The sequence below is a fragment of the Neoarius graeffei genome, chromosome 12, assembly GCF_027579695.1.
Source record: "Neoarius graeffei isolate fNeoGra1 chromosome 12, fNeoGra1.pri, whole genome shotgun sequence".
Taxonomy (NCBI): Eukaryota; Metazoa; Chordata; class Actinopteri; order Siluriformes; family Ariidae; genus Neoarius; species Neoarius graeffei.
In genome coordinates, this window is record NC_083580.1 from 71,235,628 (window position 1) to 71,243,595 (window position 7,968).

A 7,968-nucleotide genomic window follows, 5' to 3' on the forward strand; every position below is an offset into this window, starting at 1 on the left:
ATACACATACGCCCCACACACACATGTTCTGGTCGGGAGAGAGCCCGCTCTGCTCTCGCTCTCTTCCTTAAACAGGGCGCGGCTCCTGGGAAGACACACAAACACAGGTTAATTCACATCAGGTGTAGTGATTCTGCCACTTACCTTCCCTGACTCCGCCCTCCAGTCACAGACCGACGCTTGACCACGCCCCCACTGCCACATACCCCCACTGCCCGATTCAGGCCGGGCAGCTGTCCGGCCCGCAGCCGACCCCCCCCCCGACGGGAGAGGAAGTCCTCCACGACCATCTGCGCCCCCGGCCTGTGGACCGCCTTGAAGTTAAAGGGTTGGAGTGCCAGATACCAACGGGTGATCCGCGCGTTGGCATCCTTCATGCGGTGGAGCCACTGGAGGGGCGCGTGGTCCGAACAGAGGGTGAAAGGGTGTCCCAGCAGGTAGTAACGGAGGGTGAGGACCGCCCACTTGATGGCCAGGCACTCCTTCTCTATGGTGCTGTAGCGCCCCTCATGCACTGACAGCTTCTGACTTATATACAGCACTGGGCGATCCTCCCCCTCCACCTCCTGGGACAAAACAGCCCCCAGCCCTCTGTCCAACGCGTCTGTCTGCAATATAAAAGGGAGAGAAAAGTCAGGGGAGTGTAACAGTGGCCCCCCACACAGTGCAGCCTTTACCTCAGAAAAAGCCTGCTGGCATTGCTCCGTCCACTGGACCGGATCTGGTGCCCCCTTTTTAGTGAGATCAGTCAGCGGGCTGATGACGTCCGAATAATTAGGTATAAACCTACGATAATAGCCAGCCAGCCCCAGGAACTGTCTCGCCCCCTTTTTTTTTAATCCTGAATGACTCATTTTTGTATAAATAGGGGACTACATAGGCAGCAAAATGTAGTTTTTTTCCTGCCATGGAAGTGCACTTGTATACCGAGGAGGAAGCAATTTGCATTACAGCCGTGAATGAGGATTCAAAATGGCGGCTCGGCTCAGTTTTCCCTTTCGGGTGCTCTTGTTTTCTGTTAGAATTTGGTAAAGAAAAAAATAAATATATTATTTACCAGCTTAAGGTCGGTCCGTATGGTGAAATACTGTGACCTCGGCCTTGAATACTGACTTCGGCCCAGAGGGCCTCGGTCAATACTTTCAAGACCTTGGTCATGGTATTTCACGATACGGACCTCCCAGCTGGTAAATAACACATATATCTGTATTCGTATTTGGTTACATCTCTACTGCAAAAGCATTATGTTCTAGATGAATCTGGAGCAAAGTTTTCTCCTGCAAAACTGAAACTTTTATCATCGGCAGGTAATCCGTGCAAGAAATACTGCAATGTCAATTAATCCAGAAACCAAGAACCTGCTATTCTGATTTCCTTGTATCTTACCTCCATTAGCTATTCTGCACTTCTTTACATTTATTCATTTTTTTTAATGCTGGCCTTCATTCATAATACATTTGACAGGCAAAGCAGCTCATACTGTCATTTTCCAGGAAATATCCTTTGAAAAGAATTTCAGTTTACCACTGTTTCTGGAATGAGTAGCCTAGCAGCAGGTCAACGCTGTCAGATGTTTTGCCAATTTATAATATGTTTCATCACATTCATGATATTCATGATATTCTGTTTCTAAACTTCTACCCAGAATAATAAAGAGCTTGCTACGGTATTTCTAGAATGCCATTAAACAACAGGAAAAAGGCTCACAAGCTGCAGACTGTATGAATATAAAACCCTATGTGTTAAACTATGAACAAATTTGCATATTATAATATGATAGGCTGTTGTATGTTATAATGCCATAACACGCAATAACTTATGCAGTGAAAGAAAGGCTTTTAAATTTAATGGCACAAATGTGTGTGTTGTGTCGGATAAAAGTGTCCAGCAACTGAATAAATGTAAAATACCCATGTCAAATTATTAATTTGTGCTAGCAGTGCTGGCGCAAACTGTTACTCTCACTCAGGATATTTCTAGTTTCTTATTCTTATTCTTCTCCTAATGTTTTTAAGGATGCTGTTTCTCCCTCAGTTTTCAACTAATCGTCATCAAATTTCACATGAAGAATACCTCTGGGCTGAATTACATTGTGATGACTTTTGGTGCTGATCTGGATCACTGAACCGGAATGATCTAAGAAAATCGGGCTTTTTCCGATCACTTATAATTCTGTCAATTTTCATGATTTTTCCAATCAGTTTAATTAATTTATTATTTTATTTTGTTCAGGGTGGCAGGTCACAACTTTTCCTTGACTTTCAATTGACAAAGGTCAGCTAGCGCAAATGACTGTGACTTTAGTCACAGTCTCTGTCTAGTTTATTATTATTATTATTATTATTATTATTATTATTATTATTATCCTAACTTTTTTAGGATGCTATTTCTCCCTCAGTTTTCAACCAATCATCACCAAATTTCACTTGAGGAATACCTCTGGGCTGAATTACATTGTGATGACTTTTGGTGCTGATCTGGATCACCGAACTGGAATGATGTATGAAAAACGGGATTTTATTTCAATCACTTATAACTCTGTCAATTTTCATGATTTTTTCTATCAGTTTTTTTTTATTTTGTTCAGGGCAGCAGGGTATAACTTTTCTTCACTAAGCATCATTTTCCATTTCTTCACCATTCCGGATCTATAGGGTACGGTGACCAGACGTCCCAGTTTGTAACAGCTAGCGCAAATGACTGTGACTTTAGTCACAGTCTCTATCTAGTTATTATTATTATTATTATTATTATTATGTTTTTTTAAGATGCTATTTATTGCTCAGTTTTCAACCAATCATCACCAAATTTCACATGAAGAATACCTCTGGGCTGAATTACGTTGCTATGACTTTTGGTGCTGATCTGGATCAATGAACCAGAATGATCTATGAAAAACAGGCTTTTTTTCGATCACTTATAACTCTGTCACTTTTCATGATTTTTTCAATCAGTTTTTTTTTTTTAAATTTTGTTCAGGCCAGCAGAGCGCAACTTTTCTTTGACCTTCAATTGACAAAGGTCAGCTAATGCAAATTACTGTGACTTTAGTCACAGTCTGTCTAGTTTAGCTTGTTTTGTAAAGTTAAGTGTGACTTTAAATCCCAATAGCTTTCCAATAGCTCTCCTTTTTCATTCCTGCTTTCCTTGTTCTCAATTTTTTCCTTCTGATTTCTTCCTTCATACCTGCCTATGTCTCAGTTTATGACTTTTCATCCTCTAACTCATCCATGTGCTATTTATCTGTACATCTTCCTCTTTGTTTCATTAGCTTTCCTGCTTTCTCCTTTGTCCTTTGCTTAAACCATTTATTTTCCAGCCCTATTACTTTTCTTTCTTTCGCACCCTCCACATGTTTATATCACTCAGTCTTCACTCTGTGTCTCTGTCTGCACATTTTATTCACATCAATGACAGGGTCAGTTTAATACATTTCAATAACTGATTATTTATCTATCAAATGATATGATATATAGTTGAACAGTTTTGATGATGGACACTTGTCCTGATCTATTCTCTCTGTCTCAGTCTGGTTCTCATCCCTCGTCATCCATTTTATTATTTCTCTTCTCCTTATTATTTTGGGAATCCTGCTGTCACACTCCGTGGAAAATGAAAATGAGACGGCTGCTGGGCTTCTGTTTTCTGTTGACTTTTTGTGGAAATGTCACATCAAGCAATTTCTTTTTCAAAATGTAGAAAAGGTTGCTAGTACCAGTAGCACAAAAACTAGCAAACCTCACTTACACAACTCAGTTTGGGCTGTAGGCTAATTGTACAATGCAAGAATGAGAAAGTTTCATCCATACTTAGAGAATATGGTAATGCACCGACCTGAATTTTGATGCCTTGTGCAATCATATGACATCTGTACATACGTATATACAGTACTGTACAAAAGTCTTAGGCACATGTAAAGAAATGCTGGAGACCAAATACAGCTTAAAAATAATGAAATTAAATGTTTCAATATTAAAAAAATACTATAAACAGTAAGCAGTAAGCCATAATAAATGAAACAATGTCTGTGGTTGGTGTTAGATGAAATTCCCTTTGCTTTAAAAAAAAAAAAAACTAGCAGTCTCAGGTCCAATGAGTGCAGTTTTATAAGGAAATGAGCTGTAGGTTTTACTGAGCATCTTACAGAACCAGCCACAGTTCTTCTGGACACTTTGACTGTCACACTCGCTTCTTCATTTTGCACCAAAACCCAGTAACCTTCATTATATTTTATTTTTTAATCTGAAAAGTGCTCTCTTATGTAATATGCTATTCAGATAAAAACTTTTTTCCCTGTAACATTTCATTTTATGCTGAAAACGAATGTTTGGAGAGAAACTCTAAAATATTTATGTACTGACTCGATAATGTAGAAATCATAAAATAGAAATCTATAACAAAATTTGTGTGAAAAAAAAGGAGGGGGCCTAAGACTTTTGCACAGTACTGTAAATATGAACAACGTCTGTGCACCACTACAGGGAACCCGATCGTAAATGCAAGGCACCGTATCTCAGAAGCACTTGACCACTGGACAATGAAATTTGTATCTTTATTTCCATAAGATAGATGGGTTTTTATCCAGTGCTTATTTTTAAGAATGTGGGATTATTTACTAACACATTTTACAGAAAATATTCACAACCGTTTCATATAAAGCTAGTTAAAACAGTTTTATTAGTCCACTAGCTTGTTGGACAGTTGACAGATGTAACCAGACAGCTGTTTGACATATCAGGTTTGATATTGGATGGTAATTCTATAGTAATAATGTAAAGTGACAGCGCTGGTTCACTGCTGTCCACCAGGCACCCAGCAGAGTCACATCATAATAAATGGCATGGTGTTGTTTCTGGTGCATGGTGTGCGGTGTCAAAGAAAGGAATAAATTTGAAGAGTTTGGTTCCAAAATGCAATAAACACCAAATTAGAAAAATTGAAAATCCCGCCACCAAACCATCAGCAATTATCATATCTTACTTGTACCATATTCAGTTTTTGCCAAAATGCGATATCTGCCATTGATTTACACACTGCATTACGGCCTTTCATTCCAAAACGCAATGAGCATCATCACCAATTTTTCTCAAAACTACACATATCCATTTGGCCAATCAGGGGCTGCCACTAGCATGAAGTCTTCTAAGATGGGCGCGTCCATAAAGTAGGAAATTGCTTCGTCACTTCTCGCATTTATTGGACAATTTCACGCTGAATTATGAATAATTTCGATAAAATAATCTAAAGAAATAAAATAATCTATAAAATAAAATAATCTGTCATGAAAGAACATGGTTAAATGCACTTTAAATAGAAAGGGATATGGAGCATTTTGGGGAAAAATGCCGTGGCATGGATATGCAGCGACTTGACAAAAAAAAAAAAATTACTTGGTTTAGTCAAAAGCTGTTAATTAGTTCTGGATTTCATTTTTGAAGTTTGTTATCATTAAGGAGTTAGTCAATAAATTTTAAAACAGAATATGGTGGTTTTCCTTTTATCACTTCCCGTAATCAGAAAAAGTTATTTTTCCTGAAACAATGGAATTGGATATATAGTGTTTTGGAACCAAACTCTTCATATGTACAGTATCGTAACTGCGATGCGTATCTCATTATTGGTCTCACAATAATGTCACAAGACAATGCAGTGATTTATTGATGTGAAATACACAACACTATGCAATTCCATGGTTCTTTCATGCTGCTGTAATATTATTATTCTTTTCAGATTGATTTTGTGCCCTTGGAAATACTTTGCTCATACGAACAGAAACCTCCAGTAACTTATATTGGGATCAGACAACATAACATTTTTTTTTCATGATGGTCACCAGGAAACTGGTAACACGACAATTTTAACCCTGACCAATCATCATTCATGTCCTTGCATGTCATTGTTGAGGAGGTTCAAGAAATTGTCATTCATGGCAATAGAAGGAATATCAAGGAACACATCAGAGGAGTTGTCAAAGTAAGTGAGAAAATATAAAAAATTCTGACATGCTAGACGTTGTCAGGGTGTCATGGGGCGACCGAGATGCCACATCGCTGTTCTTCAATGATGTCACACTCGTTCCTGACATTCATATTTAGGCCCAACACTGGAAATGACAAAATAGTGTCATAATCTTGTTGAATTCATGTAGTGTGATCCTGGCATTAGTGAGGTTGGATGCTAAACTGGAGAGTTACCCTGAACTGTTTTTTGATTATTAGCTCTTCTGGCCAACAGGTGATCTTATCCCATCATGTGTTATCCGTCGTCCGTCTGTCGTTGTCCACATTTCACGAAAATCATTTCTTCTCTCTCAATTCTTCATTGATTTTTATTCTTTTTGGCAGGAAGGTAGGTCTGCCAGGGGTGCATATACATAGCTTCTGCCCAAATTTGCATAATTGCAATTAATAATGAAGATATGGAGTAATTAATCAATCCCTAATGAGCAGTTTCCACACAAATTGCTTCTTCTCCCTCAATTCTTCACCAATTTTGATTCTTTCTGGCATGAAGGTAGGGGTGCCTAGGGTGCATATAACTTCCACCCAGATTTGCTGAATTACAGTTATTAATGAAGTTATGGACTAATTAAGCCTTACTGAGCAGTTCAACAAAAATCGCTTCTTCTCGGTGAATTCCTCGCCATTTTGGATTCTTTCTGGCAAATAGGTTGGGATTCCTAGGGTGGATATAGCATCTATGTATAGCTTGTATATACTGTATATAGCTTGCAACATTTATTGCACAAGGTGGCCCACTTTAGATCGTTCCTTCTGGACTAGACGAGGCCGGAGTGAGCTACACCATCATTGACGGTCTCGTTATATACTTTCAGGGGAACTGCACTGACTGGTCACATGTGAAGATGTCACTATAGGTGCATTAAAAAAATGAAAATATGACAGAAATATCTGAGTACTGGTGGCGGCACGGTGGTGTAGTGGTTAGCGCTGTCGCCTCACAGCAAGAAGGTCCAGGTTCGAGCCCCGTGGCCGGCGAGGGCCCTTCTGTGCGGAGTTTGCATGTTGTCCGCATGGGTTTCCTCCGGGTGCTCCGGTTTCCCCCACAGTCCAAAGACGTGCAGGTTAGGTTAACTGGTGACTCTAAATTGACCGTAGGTGTGAATGGTTGTCTGTGTCTATGTGTCAGCCCTGTGATGACCTGGCAACTTGTCCAGGGTGTACCCTGCCTTTCGCCTGTAGTCAGCTGGGATAGGCTCCAGCTTGCCTGCGACCCTGTAGAACAGGATAAAGCGGCTAGAGATAATGAGATGAGATGTGATTACATTGTGTCACCATTTTATCAAGTAATTGATATAATTTATCTGATATTGAAAAGATTTATTAATTTATAGGTGATTTTAAAACCCAACAAGCATTTAAGCAATAATTCACCTGCAGGACATCTGAAATATCATACAAGACCAGGATCCAGCTGAACATGCAAACCTCAACAAAAACAGTTCGTGAGTTTTTACTTTCATCCAGGTTGGAACAAATGTTCCAAAATAAAACTCATGGGACAAAGGCGAAGAAAAAAAGCACAACACACTAAACACAGCAGGTTGCTTGTTTGGTGCTGCACTACATGTTTACCTTGTTCATTTGTTCATTCATCTTCAATAATTACTTACCCTGCTCAGGGTCGTGGTGCTTTCAATTAATAATTTCTACATACCTTAGGAACTAGAGCCAGCTATAAATATTCATGAGGAAATATTGTGGATGGCTAGAAATAAAAATAAAACTGAGACCGTCAATGACGGCATAGCTCACTCCGGCCCCGTCTAGTCCAGAAGGAACGATCTAAAGTGGGCCACCTTGCGCAATAAATGTTGCAAGCTATATACACTATATGCAAGCTATATATAGAAGCTATATACACCCTAGGAATACCGACCTATTTGCCAGAAAGAATCCAAAATGGTGAGGAATTGACTGAGAAGAAGCAATTTTTGTTGAACTGTTA